This window comes from Chelonoidis abingdonii, chromosome 4, assembly GCF_003597395.2.
Source record: "Chelonoidis abingdonii isolate Lonesome George chromosome 4, CheloAbing_2.0, whole genome shotgun sequence".
Classification (NCBI taxonomy): domain Eukaryota; kingdom Metazoa; phylum Chordata; order Testudines; family Testudinidae; genus Chelonoidis; species Chelonoidis abingdonii.
Window position 1 is genome coordinate 100,768,738 of NC_133772.1, and position 20,286 is coordinate 100,789,023.

At 38.9% G+C, this 20,286-nt stretch overlaps 1 long non-coding RNA gene across 1 annotated transcript in view; it reads right to left on the reverse strand.

The window, feature by feature from the left end:
- Positions 1-2,197: 2,197 nt before the first annotated feature.
- Positions 2,198-20,286, reverse strand: part of LOC142046662 (uncharacterized) — a 29,827-nt gene continuing 11,738 nt past the window's right edge. Inside the window, exon 2 of the long non-coding RNA XR_012655668.1 lies at positions 2,198-2,380. This is a non-coding gene — a long non-coding RNA (uncharacterized LOC142046662). The remainder of the gene's footprint in view (positions 2,381-20,286) is intronic.

Below are 20,286 nucleotides of genomic sequence, written 5' to 3' on the forward strand. Positions count from 1 at the left end.
AACATTTGAAGTAGTGTCCATATGATTAACATTGCACCATACAAAGAGCTTATAATGATGAATTGTCTACTCAGACACAAGCCCAGATACTTTACTTTAACAGACCTGCTTAAAGGCCAGTTGTATTGAGCCATTGCAGAGAAAGAACTAAAGACCAGAAGCTATACATGCTGCATGGTGGCAATGAGGGATATGACACCATCTGTAGTGTGCTATTTCCAGCCCCGACTATTTCCTGCTGTGAAGAGGGGGACAGAATCTAGTTACGACTCAGGGAAGGTGCTTTGGTTCAAATAATGCACCTGTGCTGGAGGAAGATTGTTTCTTCTAATGACAGCATATTATTCTCTGAATTACCCGTGGGAAAGATCCTTCAAAGCATCTGGTTGCTGGCTAGCTGGAGCATTGAACATAAACTATTGTTTTCCATTCCTGTATGTGCAGCATATGTGAGGCAACATTACATGACAGATGTGCTAAGGAAAGAGATTTATGGTGCTAACACTTTATATGCAATAAAGAACTGTCACAAACATCTTGGATTGCACTGAAGATGGGATACAGCTACACTGAGACATATACATGGGCTGAGATATACATAATTTAGGCCAGATGGGACTGTTGTGATCATGCAGTCTGACTTATTGAATAACAAAACCCACAGAACTTCCTGAATCAATTCCTGTTTGAACTACATCATATCTTTTAGAAAAACATCCAATCTTGATTTAAAAGTTTCCAGTGATGGATAATCCACCACAGCCCTGGGTATATTATTCAAATGATTAATTACACTCACAGTTAAAGGTTTACACACCTTATTTCCAGTCTGAATTTGTCTGGCTTCAACTTCCAGCTATTGGGACTTCTTATACCTTTGCCTGCTAGATTAAGAAGCCCATTATAGCATATTTGTTCCTCATCACTGTCCAGCCGTGGATCCCAAAGTTTAACAATCTGTGAATCCCTTTTGCTAAAATGTCAAGTCTCGTGAATCCCCTCCTAAAAATGAATATTTCCAGTGATTTTTTCCTTCACCAAAGTATAAATTATTACAGCAATGATCTTGGAAATATAAAATTTGTTTTTATGACATGCTTATTACACACTATTTATTATTATTATTATTATTATTATTATTTATCATTACAGTATTTTTGTTACATTATGAAACCAGCAACACTCTTCCAAGATCTCACTTTCGTAGCTTGTATCAGTTTGAATGAGTTTATTATAAGACAAGGCTCCTAGGTTTCATCAAGAAGTATCAGATGTGAAATAGCATGAAGGTATTTAAGGAGCCAACTCAAAGAGTTCCTCCTACACAAGCATTCAGACTTGAGCAGTCCATTCAAACAATGCATGTTACAACAAAGCTTAAACTTGTTCTTCATAATAATTTTCAGAACAATTCTAGTTGCCTATTTAATTTTAAAACTGGCAAAAAATATCAATCTCACTTTCCATTTCTTATAAGGAGTCTTGAAGTTTAAATCTCCTCAGTGTGATAGATATGCTTGCTTGGATCTGCTTAGCTCTTGGAAGTCTAGGGGCTCCAAGCTGCTGGCCCCATGTTGCCCTGAGTCCCTAGGGACAGCTCTGTCCGCCATTAGGGAATTTTTCCCCGAGAACCCCCTGTAACATTTCAGGGAACCCTCAGGGGTTCACGAACCCCAGTTTGGGAACCACTGCTGTACAGAGACATCTAAATCCTTTGCTTATACTGTTGTGGATGGCTGGACAGTAGTGCATCTTTACTACTTGCCTTTGTCATAAAGCATAAGTCCCAATTCTGAACCTTAGCGTTCAAAAGGTGGGTGCCTGCATGAAACCTCCAAGCTTAATTACCAGCTTAGATCTGATAGCGCTGCCACCAGCCAGAAATTCCAGTGTCTGGCTCACTCTGGTCTCCCCAAAACCTTCCCTGGGGGACCCCAAGACTCAGATGCCCTGAGTCTCACAACAAAGGGAAATAACCCACTTCCCTTCCCCCTCTTTACCTCCTCCCAGATCATCCCGCCCTGGGTACTCTAGGAGATTACCCTGCTTCAATTCCTTGAAACACAAACACCGAGAGATCAAGTGTCTCTCCCCCCTCACCCAGAGGCTATACAAATTCAAGCTTAGTAACTCTAACACAAAGAGATTTTCCCCTCCCTTCGTTCCTTAGCCTTAACCAGAGAAAAAAATCAAACAGGTCTTAAAAAGAAAGCTTTATATAAAAAGAAAGAAAAAGACATAAAAATGGTCTCTGTATCAAGGTGACAATATACAGGGTCATTGGCTTAAAAGAAAACAAAATGAATAAACAGCCTTATCCAAAAAGAAATACAATTTAAACATTCCAGCAAACTACACACATGTAAATACAAAAAACAATCTAAGCCTATTGTCTTCTACCTTTGTACTTACACTTGGAAACAGAAGATTAGAAAGCCTGGAGATAGAGAGATCACTCTCAGAGCCGAGAGAGAAACAGAGACGAGACAAAAAGACACACCCAAAACTTCCCCCCCTTTGAGATTTGAAAAATCTTGTTTCCTGATTGGTCCTCTGGTCAGGTGTTTGGTTCCCTTTGTTAACCCTTTACAGGTAAAAGAAATATTAACCCTTAGCTATCTGTTTATGACAGCCTTCATTCCAGGTGTCATTAGGCAGATCACTATCTGTAAGAACACTATGGAACCAGTCAGAGATGTATTTCTGCAAGGGCTTCATTTAGAAATTAATAGAAACTGGGCATCCTAATCCCTTAGGTGTCTTTGAAAATCTCAGCCATAGAAACCTAGGGATGGAGGAGTGGAATGCAGTGTGGTCAAAGAAATAGCGTGGGTAGGGCTTAAATAGCTGGGCCAGGTTATCCACTACCCTGAGTAACAATTACTTTGACTTTGCCCGAGGTCCAGTTTTCTTAAAACTGGTTGCAATAGGCTGAAGTCCTAGGTACAATATTACTTTAAGTTACTATAATTCTCCCCTATGGACAACACTTATACTGAACAGGGTATAAACAATCTGCACAGAGAGAGAGAGACTGTATTAGCAAAGCTTACCTTTTATTTGATCTGATCATTCAGCCAAAAGGCCAGTTGTGCAGGAGGAATTATGCATTATTGTATATTACCTTTGAATAGCAGCCAAATAATCACATTCTAGTCTCATAGAATATGGCCTTATCTAAACAGTTTTCTCTCTCAATTTTGAATATATCCTTATCAAGCTTCCAGGTGCTTTATTGTGTTTGCAGTTTATCCTACCATATACTCTTGGTTTTTAAATAATAAATCTATGAAATTCAATAACACTTTCTTAGGGCCTGTTTACACAGCACCTGTTATTTTTGGCATGTATGTAAAAAATTGTATTTTTATTGAAATATCAAACAGCTATATAAACATCTGCTCAATAAATTTCTCTAGGAACAATGAAAGCCTGAAAGAGGATGTTTAATTTCCTGACCAGAATAATGGTTTACATTCCTTGATTGCATTGCTAAACAACTATATACCCTTCCTAACTGAGAAAAACTAATCCTGGGACAAAGAATAGCATCTTGCTTACTGTAGACAGACTTTTTCCAATGTAGGGTATGAGGGCTTGATTTTCTCCTATGTCTGATCTCTGCTGGGTGCAGGAAAGGGGAAGGGACAGGATGGAGTTTGAAAGACAAAATTGCCTTCCTGATTCCCAGGGCCAGCCCTAGCCCCATTGAGACCTAGTGCTTCTTCCTGGCAGGTCTAAGTTGCACCACTGACCCAGGGTTCCTAAATAGACTGTGGTCTACATCAGTGGAACATATGCATAGCAGAGCTGAATTCTACCATGCACGATTCCTACAGGGATTGGAGCCAGTTCCCTTATGATAGGGAAAGTTTTTTCTGACCCTGATGACCATTTTCTCCCTTCTACTTCTTTAGAGGTACAAGGGAGCCAAATCTGATTACAGAACCTGAGCCTAATTATCCAAACCCCAAAGCAAAGGCAGGTCATAGAATAAAATCAATAAAGATTCTAGACTTCCAAAGCATTTTGTTTTATTGCTAATATTAACTAAAAACCCTCATTGGGGAAAAAAAGCAGTATCGATGAAGAGCATGCTCACTTTTGTCCCAGAGAGTGGTGTGATGTTTTGCTATGAAGTTGCTACTCAGAGCAGTAAGAAAAAACTTACTGGTTGTTTCAGAAAATTCTGTGTGCAAAATCTACCTCTTCAAATATGAAACCTATCTAATACAAAGAATCTATGTTAGAAGCAAACCCACTCATTTCTTTACTATGGGCTTAATGATTCTAAAGGAAATACCTTTAATATTCCCTTTGAATCTGATTTTTCAAAATCAATTAAATCTTAATTCTAATTCCAGTTCTTCTGGGCCATTGATTCTTTTCCTCATTAGAGTCTTTTAATCATTTGACTTGCTCGCCCAGAAACTGTTCTACTTTCCTAGAGAAAAGTTATCTTTAAAAAAAGAAACAAGTAAATGAGATATAACAGGAATGATTTTTTTCCCCATTTCTGTTTAAGTATTTTCCCCATAATGGTTTGCTAAATCATCAGATGCCAAAATGACTTATTCTGTACTCTGGCTTCCTCAGTTGTTCTTTTTAGTGTTGCCCTTACAGAACTAGTGAAGTTTCACAGGAAATTTTAAAGTGAAAGATGGAAATCTCCAAGTAAATATGAGAGAATGAAAATACATAAAATATGTATAAAAGAAGAAGAAATGCCACTAAAAAGAAGTTTATTTAGAGCTCATATCTTCTTCCTGCTTATTATATAACTTGAATTGTAATCACCATTGTTACCATGGAAATGGATATGAAGTCACAAATTTCAAATCAGACATCATCATTAGGAGTATTAAATGATCTGGGAATCTTTTGGGGAAGAGGTTGTCCTTAATGGTAGCGAGAAAATAGCAGGAATATATTATATGGTGGGTTAGCCTGACCAGAAGTAGAAGTAATCCATCCTTTGTGACAGAATGTAACCGCAGAATCTAAACTTTCATTTAAAAGAAAATAAAGGATCTGATTCTGCACTGACTTTGCACTGTGGGCAGACGTACATCTGTTCAAAGTCAGTGCAAAGTAGTTATAAAATGGTACTATTTTGATCCGGTAGGCTTCTGTAATCACTTTTCACAGGAATAAGGCCCTGATCCAAAGCCCACTGAGGTCAATCTTTAAGTCCACTTATGGAAAAATGGTCTCAGTGCTGACATGACCCCTCATGCTGGGTGTGGTGTAGCAGGTTCTCCTTCTGTAACATCATCTGCCAACAGCTGCTCTGCTCTGCCTCTCCTCATGACTTGGCCCTCCAGACAGGTCATGTTTAGTCCCACCCCTTCCAGGGTGACAGAGAGTCCAATAAACTAAAATCCAAACGTAACTCTTTATCTCTACCCAGGCTCAAGCCTCTGCAGACTCTTCACCCCTTTCTGGGCTCTTTTGGGTTGTCCTCCCACTCTTTTACAATGGCTCACTTCCCACAGCTTTTTCCCTGGAGCCATCGCTCCAATTTAACAGTCTTCCTTCTCCTTGTAGGAGGGTGCTTCTGCATCACCTTTTCCTGTGTCCAGGCACTCCATCTCCTTGGGGTTCCAGTCTGGTGGAGGGTCAAGGCGGACCCGGTGACAAATAGATAAGGTCTGCTCCTATGCCTCCTCAGTGCCTTCTGGGACTTCTTCCTTCCTTGGTCTTCCTTCAGACCCTTTCCTACAGCCCCTCCCTGGACTTACTATACATTTTCCTCTCTTTAGACCTTTTCTCTACACCCTAGCAACCAGAGTGACTGCAGAATTCTTCTCTCTTGCGGAAGCCGCCTTCTCATCTGGACTTCTTCAGTTTATGATCTCCTCCTTCAGCTGAGCTACAACTTCAGTTGATTCCGGCCACCCTCCAGGTATAACCAGGTGCTTTAACTGAGCTCTCAAACTCTAGTTAACCATTTAGATCCAGTGTAGAATATATACTCTGCCACTCACCAGTTCAGCAAAACACTTCAGCCTGTGCTTAACTTTAAAGAGTTGTTTATTCCATCACTATTTAAACAATGTAATGGCTACATAGTGGGCCTGATTCCCTATGCTGTTATTAGTTTACAATCTGTGTAGTGCCATAAAAATCAATGCCATGACACTGGTGTAACAGAGTACAGAATCATTCTATTTGCAAAATATTTTCTACAGTCAATCAGTAATCTGAGGGTTATATATGCTCTGACTGCCAGAAGCTGGGACTGGACAACAGAGGATGCATCACTTGATAATTTCCCTGTTCTGTTCATTCCCTCTGAAGCATCTGGTACTAGCCATTGTTGGACCATTGGTCTAGATGGACCCCTTTCTTATGCTCTTAGAAGCTATAATTTAGAGTAACCTTTTCAGTTATTTAATTGTAACTATTACATATGATTTGGCAAACAAAATGCAAGGAGAGCACCAGGGAAAATTCTTTGGTGATGAGTTATACAACTGCTATTCTTTACTTTTGCTCTATGCCTTTATGCTTCCCATAAGAGCTTTGTAACTGGGGAGCGTTATGTCAACATTGTATATTATTTTCCCAATGAAAAGAATCTGAAAGGTCAATTTTCTAATTTGTTAATATGATTGGCACTATTATGTTTTTGTTTTTAAAATCCTGAAAATTCTTTTGAATGTATGGATAATATACAGAGACATTTTCAGTCACAGTTCTGCATTTTCATAGAATCATAGGATTGGAATAGACTGGATAGGTCTTCTAGTCCAGTCCCCAAGGCAGGACTAAGCATTATCTAGAAGACCACCCCTGACAGGTGTTTGTCCAACCAGCTCTTAAAAATCCCCAATGAGGGAGGGATTCCACAACCTCCCTAGGCAATTTATTCCAGTGCTTAACTACTCTGACAGTTAGGAAGTTTTTCCTCATGTCCAACCTCATCTGCCCTTGCTGCAATTTAAGTCCATTGCTTCTTGTCCTATACTCAGAGGTTAAGAAAAACAAATTTTCTCTCTCCTCCTTGTAACAACTTTTTATGTTCTTGAAAACTGTTATCATGTCCCCTCTCGGTCTTCTCTTCTCCAGACTAAACAAACCCATTTTTTTTGCAATCTTCCCTCATAGGTTATGTTTTCTAGACTTTTGATCATTTTTGTTGATCTTCTGTGGACTTTCTCCAATTTGACCAATTTGTTCTGGCACCCAGAACTGGACATAATAATCCAGTTGAGGCTTAATCAGTGTGGAGGAGAGCAGAAAAGTTTCTTCTTGTATCTTGCTTACAATACTCCTGCTAATACATCCAAGAATGATGTTTGGGTTTTTTGCAACAGTGTTACACTGTTGACTAATATTTAGCCTGTGATCTACTATGACCCCCACATGCCTTTCTGCAGTTCTCCTTCCTAGGCAATCATTTCCCATTTTATATGTGTGCAACTGATTAGTCCTTCCTATGTGGAGTACTTTGCATTTGTCTTTATTGAATTTCATCCTATTCACTTCAGACCATTTCTTCAGTTTGTCCAGATCATTGTGAATTTTAATCTTATTCTTCAAAGCACTTGTAAACCCTCCCAACTTGGTATTATCTGCAAACTATATAAGTGTACTCTCTATGTCATTATCAAAATCGTTGATGAAGATATTGCACAGAACGAGATCCAGAACCACGTGCGGAATGAATTTTGTTACATGCACCATATCAAGGTAATGTGTGGATGTGCACTACCATTAGAAACAAAAAACCCTAGATAGAATATATATTTTCTAAAAGTTAACATAGTGATAATTACTCCAGACAGGACAGGTTAGGCATTTTAGAACTCACTACTCAAAGAATTAAATTTAAGGGTAAGAGAGGAATAAAAATTATAAAATGCATAGACCAATCAAACAACTAAAATAACACACTTTGATAACAAGTGTGTGTTGGGAGGTGAGTGTGAAAGACAGTGTGTGTGTGTGAGACAGAGAGAGAGAGAGGGACAGGGAGAGAGAGAGACACAGAGAGAGAGAGATACACACTGTGTGAGAGAGAGACATATGTTGCCCCTTTAAGTACACTGTCCTTTACGTTGTTTGGCACTCAGTGGTCTGCAGCCTGCTTGTTCAGACACAGCAGCAGCTGTCAGCAAGTTTCCTCCATCCCACTCCTGAGCCCTGTCATCTCCCCTCTTACTCTGCAGTGATTGGGTATAAGGGGAAGGGGACACCTTGACATCCGCACCTCTCTCTGTCCCCCGCCTCCACACTCTGCACAGCAAGCAGAAGGCTCCCAGAAGCAGTTGGCCAGGGGCTCCAAGGCAGAGAGCAGGAGCAGTGCTCCCTGGGGGGAGGGGCACATGAATTGCACGCACTTGATAGACTGCTGGGCGGCGCTGCAGTCACACAGCTTAGAGGGAACTTAGTCCAGAACTAATCCCTGGGGAACTCCACTCGATATGATCTTCCAGCTTGACTGTGAATCACGGATAACTACTGTGTGGGAATAGTTTTCTAACCAGTTATCCATCCATCTTATAGTAGCACCATCTAGGCTGAATTTCCCTAGTTTGTTTAACAGCAATTCTTGCATACCTTATTGAAGTGAAGATATACCACATCTACCACTTCCCCCTATCCACAAGACTTTTTATCCTGTCAAAGAAAGCTATTAGGTTGGTTTTTCAGTCTGTCCAGACTAATTTTAGAAACCTGTGGGACTCTGATTTTAATGAGATAGCTGAAGGAATGCAAACTCTCATCTATGCTCACAAACTATGGATTCATTGTGGGCTGTTTCCAAAGCTGATATACACAGCTAGTTTGTTTTGTTTTTTTTGAGGGAGGGGAGGGGGAAGAAAACCATGTATCTGGATATACTAACTATGACAACACTTATCAAAATATAGATTTCCTAGAACACTTCATTTTGCTTTTGCAAAAGCTTACTCAAGCTGCCAACATTTTAATTGTTGGGATCAAAGAGAAATAAGTCCAGTGTGTGCTACTGTTCACATGAACATCTCCAAACCTTTCATCACCCATTTGAAGGCTACAAATATAATAAGAGAAATTATATTTAGGGCTGTCGATTAATCACAGTTAACTCACCTGCGAGTAAGAACATGGCACTTTTGCAGCTATCACTGCAAGATATTTACTTCCCAGATATACTAAACACGTATGCCTCTTCATGCTTCGGCCACAACTCCAGAGGACATGTTTCCATGCTGAAAATGCTCGTTAAAAAAATAATGCATTAATTAAATTGGTGACTGAACTCCTTGGGGAAGTATTGTATGTCTCCTTTTCTGTTTTACCCTCATTCTGCCATATATTTAATGTATAGCAGTCTCAGATGCTGACCCAGCACATGTTGATTTTAAGAACACTTTCACAGCATATTTGACAAAATGCAAAGAGGGTACCAATGTGATATTTCTAAAAATAGATATAGCACTTGACCCAAGGCTTAAGAATCTGAAGTGCCTTCCAAAAATCTGAAAAGGACGAGGTACGGAGCATGATTTTAGAAGTCTGAAAAGAGCAACACTCCGATGTGGAAACTACAGAACTCAAACCACCAAAACAAATCAACTTTCTGCTGCTGACTCCAATGATGAAAATGAACATGCATCAGTCCCGTCTGCTTTGGATCGTTATTGAGCAGAACCCGTCATCAGCAAGGACGCATGTCCTCTGAAATGGTGGTTGAAGATGCATATGACATATGAATCTGTAGCACATGTGGCACATAAACGTCTTGCAATGCCAGCTACAACAGTGCCATATGAACGCCTGTTCTCACTTTCAGGTGACATTGTAAACAAGAAGCAAGCGGCATTATCTCCTGCAAATTGAAATCAAACTTGTTTGTCTGAGTGATTGGTTGAAGCAGGATTGAATGGACTTGTAGGGTCTAAAGTTTTACATTGTTTTATTTTTGAAAGCGGTTTTTTTGTTCATAATTCTACATTTGTAAGTTCAACTTTCATAACAAAGACCTTGCACTACAGTACTTGTATTAGGTGAATTGAAAGATACTATTTCTTTTGTTTTCTTATATTTATTTGTAATAAAAATAAATATAAAGTGAGCACTGTATTTTGTCGTGTAATTGAAATCAATTTATTTGAAAATGTAGAAAACATCCAAAAATATTTAAATAAGTGGTATTATATTATTGTTTAACAGCACGATTAATCACAATTAATTTTTTAATCCCTTGACAGCTCTAATCACATTATATTTTTTTAGAATTTTATACCAATATTAAAATGACAAGGAAGGACATTTGAAAATAGGACCAAAAATTCATCCTTGTTTTTCCCATTGTGCCTTAGTGTTTATGGAACTGACTGTTATATTGCAGAAGCAGAGTTTTGTGGGGCATCTGATATATCAGGACATAAAGTATGTTAGTATGTTTCAATAACAATCTCACAATTTAGTTATGCTTCATATTCCTGCATACATTAAATAGTAGACTTTTAAAAATGCAATACTTTACAAAACTGACAAAGAATGCTTCTAAATCTAAATCAAAGGAAAACTATGTTATCTGAAAAGGCAGTTCATCCCCAAGATGTTTTTTCCACCTGGTCATAAAGCTGCAGCCCAGGCCATATAATTCTTTATGAAACCAGATTTCTCCCTCTCCCCCCAAATTTAACCCACACTTCTCCTGTAGGCTTCACATCTTTCTTTGTTGGATCTCATGCCATTCTCTCAGGTACTACCAGGAGCCCAGAGATTCCAGAACCCTCAGCTTCCAGTATGGTGCTACATAAATGAGTCCCATTTTTTAAAAAAGGCTGAAAACAACCCATCTTTTTCTTAAGGTTCTGCTACATTGTCACCATACACTCACTATCCTTCCATTTTCATACCCCTCATTGAGTACCAACTGAATCATTCTAAGCTCCTTTAAAGCATTGAAATAGGTTGTGCATTTTACATTATTTCCTCCTGACTGATATAAAATACAGGCATGTGAGATTTAATCACATTTCATATCAGCTTCCTTTCTACTTGTACTTTTGTGATTCCAAGTAAGCCACATCTCTTCTTAGACTAACATTAAGGGATTCAATTATAACTCCTAGATAATCAACATTATGAAGTTTGAACCAGTGAGTAATGCCAAAGTTTATCTCCAGGACTATTTGTAGTCATCTTCTCCTTGAGCAGACAGATGTCATGAAGCTGAAGTGGCTGGTAAGATAGTGAGTGAGGAAAGCTGGCTGTTAGAAAGACAAATGTTCTGTGGGGAAAAAAAACAAGCTTTGGACAATTGAAAAACAGAATCAAGAGGACTTATCGTCAGCTGGAATGAATTCCAAATGATGGCCACCATTTGTGGTGTTGCAGGATTTCACATCTCCTGCAATTCAACTTTCTAAATGAGGTAAGAGAATAGCGCTGATAGCTCTCGTCATAAAATTAAGATCTCTTATGTTTGTTGTGTGCTTTTTGTAAAGCCTTTCAGTACTCAAGGGAGGAGGATATTGAGCACAAATGCTTAGAGAAAGGAGGGCTATGATATAAGTGAAAGACTTTTAAAACAACTTGGTAGATTGTTTGAGATATTGCATTGCTATATTTGTTCAGTTTTTAGTGCGCTGTATTATTTAAGCCAATGGTAAAATCTGCCTCTTTGTATATGATGCTAAATGGGATTAGAAAGAAAGAAAGAAAGAAAGATCTGAGATCAAGCTGAAAAGTGTAGCTGAACCCAGACTTCTTCAGGTTCAGGGCTGTTAATATTTGGGGTTTAATAGTTTGCATCCTTCTCTACTGAAAAACCAAACCAGTGACAACATTATTTTATCCATGTAATTAGAATCACAAAATTACAAGTACAAAGGAAGACAGTAATATGAAATGTGATATGCATTAAATCGCACATACCTGTAATTGATATCAATCAGGAGGAATGAATGTAAAACACACAAAATGTACTTGATTGCTTTCAAGGAGTTTAGAGTGATTCAGCTGGTACCTAATGAATTCTTGGTTCATTCAAGTATTAATAGAGAAAATGAAGCAAAGACACTGCAAAATTTATGTTGAGATACAGTTAATTTCAATTAATTCACTGCACCAATGAAGCAGAAAACAGTCAGCTCTACATTTAATAGTAATAACCCTTGATTTCATGACACCATATACATTACATTTGACTTCTGCTACATTGCACACTATAATGGAAACTGAACGTAGTGGAGGTGGAGTGCAGTTGGATTTCACTCAGCATGTTCAGTACTTGTATCAATGTTGCTTATTAAATTGTTAGAAATGTCAGGCCAGCTCCTCAGCTGGTCTAAATAGATGTAGCTCCAGGATTTGGCCTCTAGATAAGCATTTGATATTATGATTGACAGGATTTGCATTATCTACTTTAATGTTTCTATTTTTAAAATAGCATTAAAAGCCACTTTTGAAAATTGATCATAATGGAAAGGATTGCTACAATGCCTGTGATTAATGTGGAAATTTTAGTAGTATTTTTATGAGTCCTTTACACACCTCAGTTTCTCTGTGCTTTGCACAGCTCTGCACTGAGTGTAAAGGGAAGGGATGAAGTGTTGGACTCAGATAGACACCTGGTTGGAGATTGAAGTCATTAACAAACTGACATATGAACCAAGAGATTCATGGAAGAGATGATGGAAAACCCAATGGCTGGGACATTCATACCTAGTGACAAGAGAAAGAGATTCCCTCCACCTCTGGGCAGGGAAGCAGAGCAAAGGCCATGAGCTGGAGAACAAAAAGGAAAGGTGTCAGGAGGCTGTGTGAAGAGCTGATCTCATAGAGATAGGGCTCTCAGTTACAGCTAGATCAAAGGGACAGAAACAGAGAAAGGAAGCAGAGAGGGGTTCCTGCTTTAGCCAGTATGGACTATATCTAACCTTCTCTATGATGACCTAAGGATTTTTCAGATGCTGTTTGTCAGGTGAGTAATAAAATTTTACTTCATTTTGAAAATGCTGCCTTCTGTCACTGCAGATACTTACTGAAAGCATTGCACCCTGAAGGGGTATTGAACAAGTCTCTCACAGGAGTCTGGCTTGGTTGAACTCAGTGCAGGAAGCCATTGAGAGAGACAAGAATTGGTGATGCCCAAAGGCCCAGCTTTGCAGTCATGGAAGCCATAGTCCTGCCTCTATGGAACTGTGTAGATACTTGGGATCCAACACACTAAAGCAGTTGTGGGCAACCTGTGGTCCATTTATTTACATTTGCATGGCCGCCCCCAGTGGCCGCAGTAAACAAACTGTTTCTCTGCCCACCAGCGGATTACTCTGGTGGGACACGTGCCTGGGGCACTCAACTTGATACCGGATGCCAGCTAGACATTGAGCCGTTGATTGCTACCTGTTGAGCCCGACAATCTAGCGAGCTTTCTATTCACTTTATAGTCTATTAGTTTGGTTACACAAAGAACTGTCCTAGATCTTTATTAATCCCTCAAAATTAATCTAAACTGTTTAGAGGAAAGTTTAGTTAAGAGGCCTTTCATTTCTCTGCTATTTCTGCTGCATGGGCCCTTTCAAACAAAACCCATCCTGACCTCTCCATCTTTAGATATGATCACCCCTCTGGTCTATCCAACCACCACTGGAGGGATCATTAAAGAAGATGACATTCCTCTTCCCTCCACCTGCTATCAGCAAATATTCACACATTCTAGTTAGGAGAGGAGTGTACTGAATTATGGAGTATCTCACATCAATTTTTCTACCAAGAAGCCTCTATTTTACCAGGTATTAACACTATGCAAGGAACAGACCACTTCCACAAACCCCATAGAAACAAACCCTACTTAAAATTTTATATGGAGTGTTTGCTATATAGAGCTCACATGGCCCCAGGAGCTGCATGGTAGATAGTTTGACAAGCTGCCTGAAGGGAAAGAATGATATTTTTTTTCCACTTTACACAGAACCAGCAGTGTAGATTTTCATGCTGAAATCCACATCAGAGGAAAGAAGTTTGAGTGGTATATGATGATGACCTGCTGAAAATTGTTGTACAGGTCATTGTTTTAAATTTGCCATTTTTTGAGCATATGAAGTTGCTGAAATGGCCAAACATCCTTCATGACAGAAATATGAAATACTGGCTGAAGTCAGAAGCTTCACATGATGTCAGTTGTCTTGCAGAGTACAATATGACATATCTACCAGATAATTCAGTGTGGTTCATCTTAATGTCATTTTAAATGAATTTCTTTCACTCAAACATATAGATAAGGTTGTATACTGTATTAACTCTCGCTTTTTCAGCTCCCATATTTATATATTATGCCTGAAAACATACTGTCTACATTGCAGAAACTGTGGATATGCAGAGTTGTGTATAATAATCTGCAGCATCTCTAAGAAGTTAAGTTGGACAATATCTTTTCAGTGGCACAATCTTGGCGTCACTGGCCTCAGTACTCTATGCTACCTGAGTATAGCAAGTTAGGACCTTATGCCAGTGGACGGTCTGGCTTAGTGGAGCGCTGCTCAACCACACCCCATCTGCCATGTCCTGGCCACAATAGAAAGTTCCCCACAACAGGTGGCGAGTCATTAGGAATAAATACGGCTAAGTCCACTCATCTGGAGGGAAAAATACCAGTTACTATAAAATAAATGTTTGCTATAACAACTGATACTTCAAATTAAGCTTTTTGCTACAGTTACTCTGAAGTAATTCTGGAAGCATCAGCTATTTTGCTGGAGTGAACTGTACCTTGATGCATTGACTAAAGTTAAGGATCAGTTCAGTTAATTGTTGATATTTATATTTAGGAGCAGTAAAGGGTATTTAGCCTTTTCACGATACTTGGCTGTTTATTCAAAGACCTTCTTCAGGAAAAAAAATTCTTTACTGAAGAGAAGATTTCTGGCCATGTCCTTCTAAGTAAATTTCTTTGTATTGTAAGATCAGCTCTCTCAGACCACTGATATTTCACAGTGCCAACTAGTCTTCGGTGCAGAAAGTCATACATAACTTATATGATTTCCTTCCTAGAGCTTCTTATCCCTTACATGGAACAAAAAGCATTTTGTATATCTTATGAAGCCTGGAATTAAATACCAAATAACTGAGAAACATTGAAGATTACCAGTTCTAAACCATTTTAATACGTAAAAATCTACTTTTACCCTCTCACAAAAAAGCTTATTTAGTCTCTCATCAAATCACTCAAGCTTGTACTTAACTTTAAACTTGTGTGTTCCATTAACTTCAGCAGGACTACTCACCTCTATTCAAGCATAGCACTTAAACATATGCTTATCTCTAAGCAAAAGTGAAATTTTACATACAATTCTTTACCTTTCTGTCATTTCCTCTCTATTTCATTAATTTTTATCAATTGGTATTCATATTTATTTCACTGCTTTTATGAGCTTTGCATAATTTTCCTGCTCATTCTTTCACTGATGTCAGATAATTTCGTTATGGAATTTATTTAGAAAGAATTCCAAAGAGGTGGAAGAGAAAAAGGAATAAAAAGTAAAACTTTGTCACACACCAGCTAAAATCAATTGCTGGCAGTGGGCATCTCCTCCAAATCACAACTATGAACATTTTTAAAAAAATTATATAACCAAAATTGTTATACATGTAACCCTTCTGCCCCTCTGAGTTGGCAGCAACAAGGGCCGGGTTCAGTATCCAGGGGTTCCGTTTCAATAACACAATGAATAACCAGCTCATGCCCCCACCCAGTGACCAGGGACACTTACATATCACACCCCCCTGGGCACCTCTAGGAGGCAATACTTCCCCTCTCGCAAGCATGGAGTCTGAGTGTAGCAAAATCCTTTTAATAAAGGAAGGAAACAATGAGGCATCCCATTGGAGAAACACCACAAACAGGATTATAACACAAACCATAAATAAAAACTCCACCTCCAAGTACGTTTGGCAATGTCCTTTTCCCCTTAAGGTCTTAAGTCCAATAACCCAAAAGTCTCTGGTCATTGCCACCCCAGAATTCAAGAGTTTATCTGCAGAGTTTTACCCCCCTAGCCTGGGTGGAAATGGGGGGGGAAGTCCACACAGAGTGTTAAGGGGCACCTTATGTGGGCCAGGGCCAACTGTTCCGCCTCTCCGTGGAGTTCTGCTGCAGCCTTCACCGTGACCTGCTCCACCACACCAGCTGTGCCAATCCTCCAGCTGTCCCTGCAAACCACTTCACTCTGCTCACTGTTCCATGGGCTGCTCCAACACACTGCAAACTGCTCCGCTCTGCCAGTTGCTTAATGATAGGTCTTCAGGCTCCCCCACTAGTTAACACAGCACTCAGTGATTCTCAGCTCAGCTCTTTGTAGGGGAGCCCTGGTGCTGGTGCACCATTGGCCCAACATGAATTCAGCTCAGCAGTCTCTAGATGGACTCCTAATGGAATCAAAATTAGCTCTACTCTTTAGCAGTGGAGAAAGGAGTATGTGCAATTGGTGTTCCAGGCCCTAAAAGGGGCCCATACAATCAGGTACACACATACCAGTCCCCAACCTCTCTCAGTTCACTGGGTTTTGGAACCCATGTCCCTTGTCTAGCAAGTGTCATTTAATTTATATAGAGACATCTCTGTCATAAAGCAGTCTCGTAGTTCCTCATTCACATAATCAGGTGGCAACACTTTATTTATCCTGCCCCAATACAAAGAATTTGGGGATCCCAGATCTGTCAAAATAACCATCCCAGGCTGCCTTGCTGGGTGTGCCCAAGCAAATATATGACTTCCCGACATTCTTTCCACACTTCCCATAGTTCACCACCAGATGTCAGGGTAGAGCTCATCCTGACTCTGCCCACATACAGTACTAAACATGTTAGGCCATTTTTTTCAGATCTAGATTCTAATTATGGGTACTTGCATTTATTGGTAGCAAAATGTAGACACCAGGCTTCAGGTTCCTGAAATTTTGGTTGCCTAAAAGCTGAATAATAGGAGCAATTGATATTTGTACTTGCCGATTGTGTACTTACTGCTCCATACGTATGTTCAAATGATGTTCTTATGTTTACAAATCAGAGACTGGATGCTGGAGAGTTTAGGTACCAAACACCTGGATTCGTCAAAACATAGGTGCTTATAATTTAGAAAGTGAATTTGTGCTACTTAAAAAATATCACAAAAATTCATTTTATGACAGTTATATTTACTTTCCTGATAACAAAAGTTAAAACAGAATCAGATACTGTGGGCAAGCAAAGAATTAAAGCTGGTCCTTTCCTCCACAACTAATTGAGATACCTATTTCATTAGACATAGGTGATATGGCCAGAAGAATTGTAGGAAAGAGAACTTCATTAAGTATTCTGAGAAGCCATTGTTACATGCGGATGGCTGTTTGAGAAATAAAAGTCTGGACTCAGCTTGTATAACTGAGTCCCCTGGTGTTATACAGGATGAAGTCCTTCCTGAAACTTGATCTTCTTTCTTCAGGTCTACTTAGATGGCAGTACACACTTATCACATTTACTACACTGGAACACTAGAGAGGCAGCATCACATACAGCTACTGAAGTCCCCTTTGAATAGTTAAGGGACTACACAGTTAACAGGGATATAGGGTGGATCTCCTTCAAGAGCATAATTAAGCATCCAGGGCTGTATATACTGGTGACATACCAGAGAGGCTCAGAGATCTAAACCAATATTCTACTTGGGCCAAGTTTTTTCACCTATTTATCTAGATCTCAGCATTACTTAAATATTAGTGCCTTAGGCTTTTTTAAATCTCAAATGTGTTGAAATGTTTTTAATCACAATGGGACCTCTCAAAGAATAAAGTACTACCTGTACTCCTGCTCCCAGCAAGAGTACAGGTAGCATGGTCCAATGGAATTTTCTTCTATAATAATGATGACTCGCATGTCCCAGTTCTATGATAAACTCTGTAGCTACATGGTTTAATATGGCCCCTGCTTACAAGGCATACTACAATATGAGCTAACATTCAGGGGACTTTGTGATATTAATAAACAAAATGATGACAGTTCATGATGATGCCACTGAAATTTTATATCACAAACATCCACTGAGCTATATTGTTTAATATGCAATGCTACCCTATGATACACTTTCAGGAGTTACTCTATGCTATGAAGTCACTGGGCCCAATTCTTCTCTCAATGACACTGGTATAAATAAAGAGTAACTCATCTGAAGTCCATTGGTCAAAGTAAAAGGACAATCAGGCCCACAGAATGTAATAGTATCGAAGTACCTCACAATGTATCCACAGTAAAATCAGCATTGTAAAATCCTATTTACTCACTGGCCCAAGGTGAGTAATTATTTTTGCTGCGCAAGTAGTTCCCCCCTGCTCCCCTCTCCATCATTATCAGGGTGAAAGGTGGGTAAGTAGTTTTTGTGCCTTGCCATACATTTTCAAGACAATTACACAACTCTTTCTATTCATTTTCAAACTCTTCGAAGGATGTGTACTCACTTCTGGTGTCACGAACAGTCCATTGAATGCACTCTTATCACCTGGAGAGCATAACTTAAAGTGTGCAGTCTTGCATAAAATTGGCAAAAATAAGAGACACACACACTACATAATGGATGGCAGCAAAGGACCTTTTAAGCTTTACAGTTACTTAAAGTTTACCCTTTGTAACTTGGAAGGATGGAAAAGGCAAGCCATTACAGGACAGTAAAAATATACTCTCAAGATATTAGTCACAAAGTGCACTATAAAAGTTTCATTCTAGAAGATGAGACACAGCCTGTCCTCATTAAAGCATCACAACATTTGCAGAAGCTAGTATTTCTTTGTGTTAGGTGCTATGAAAATAATGATTATGCAGTTATATTACAGGGATAGTGGTATAAAATATTTTTATTTCATACAATTGTTTTCAGTCTCATTTCAAGTTGCCTTCCAAGAGAACAGCCGCTCTCAGTCATTATGAGGGCGGCCAAGTGAACCAAAAGGTCAATCTAATTAAAAAGAAAGAGAACTTCAATCCCCCGGGGAAGAGGCCCAACAAAATGCCAAAGGAATTTATATTAAAGAATGTATGAAGTAAACAGCCCAAAACAATGAGACAAATTCACATAGGTGTCAAAAATGTAAAGGGAAAGAAAAAGGGAGACCATAAGACGTTTTCCTGCATTATAAAAGGACAGAGAGATATAGTTCATTACAAATAAGAAATACAATTAGTTTAGATTTTTTATCTCTCCTTCCTTTTTCAAATCAGGAGCCGAAGAAACATTTTATTTTAATAAACTATTTTGGGGGGGAAGGGAGATTAAAAAGCAACCTGTTTAAATGTTTCAATTTCCCTTTCTTCTCCCTAAAGAAACAATTAATGAATTGAATATATATGGTACCCATCCATCACTCAGAAAGCCTCAAAGAAAAGATACAATTGATAACGTGTTCCTAAAGTTTAGTTAAATCTCACAAAGAACAGGAGATTTAAAACTCTAACATTTATAGCTTGCTAAATCAAACAGAATTAATTAAAATAAAAAAATATTACTGTGAATGCTATGGGGTCTGGTTTATTGATTGAAAAGTAACAACATATGAATAGCAAATTTTGTATTCTTAACCTTTGTAAAGTGTGTTTGTAGATAGCTATACAGATGTACACACGATGACCATCAACATCTTTACAAAAATCACAACAATAATGCTTACCCCTTTTTAGCTACTGTAGACTCCCTGGGCCTTTGCTTTCCCCCCGCCCCTAGTTCTATCCAATCTATATCTGAAGTTCTTGGCAAAATTCCCATTGCCTTCAATATACTGGATCAGGCTTTCATTGTGCAATTTTTCATGCAATGGAAGCGGGTTACATTCCATCCTTGTCTGTCTTAAAAATAAGGAATAATTATTTGACATTACCCAGGGTACAATCTGGATGGTTAAACAGCTGTGTGTCCTTAATTCTGTAGGCTGGAGTGCCTTTCACACCACTTTATTTCCAGAACAGCCACTCCTGGCCTGCTCACACAGCCTTCACCATGCAAATTCACTCCCAGATAAGTACATGAGCACTCTTACCAGTCACTCATGAATTACATACAGGACAATAACTGCAAATTCTTAGTTCCAGCTTTGTTCCCCCAGAAATGTGCATCTTGTACTGTTCAGCACGTTACTGAATAATGCAAGTTAACAGAACGTCTGCCATTCCATCAAAGGAAAATGATATATACACCAGCTTTGTTATCCCAAATGGAGTTTACCACAGTGCTTTAATTCAAATAAATGTATCTTACTATTTTATCTTAACCAGTGTATTCACTACAGAAAGATAGATTTTAAGTGATTACAAGTGATGATG